A 275-nucleotide genomic window follows, 5' to 3' on the forward strand; every position below is an offset into this window, starting at 1 on the left:
GGCACTGCCCAGGGCTGTTGAGGAAACCGAGACCAGGAAACTTTTCACCGCAACATAAACGGGACTGCGGGCAGCGTTTACCAACCACCGGAGCCGGCCAGGAGCACAGCGGAACGCTTCCCTTTTCCGGTGCCGACCAGCAGCCCGGCCTGCAGCGGCGGGACGAGCCGGCAGCCCTCACACTGTCCCGCCGTGGCTCTGGGACACCTCAGCGCGAGCCCCCCCACCGCCATCTTGTGAAGGCGCTGCCGGGCCGGGCCCGGGAACGGCGCCTC

Source organism: Pipra filicauda, unplaced genomic scaffold (assembly GCF_003945595.2).
Source record: "Pipra filicauda isolate LSUMZ 115617 unplaced genomic scaffold, ASM394559v2 scaffold555_size307855_pilon, whole genome shotgun sequence".
NCBI lineage: Eukaryota > Metazoa > Chordata > Aves > Passeriformes > Pipridae > Pipra > Pipra filicauda.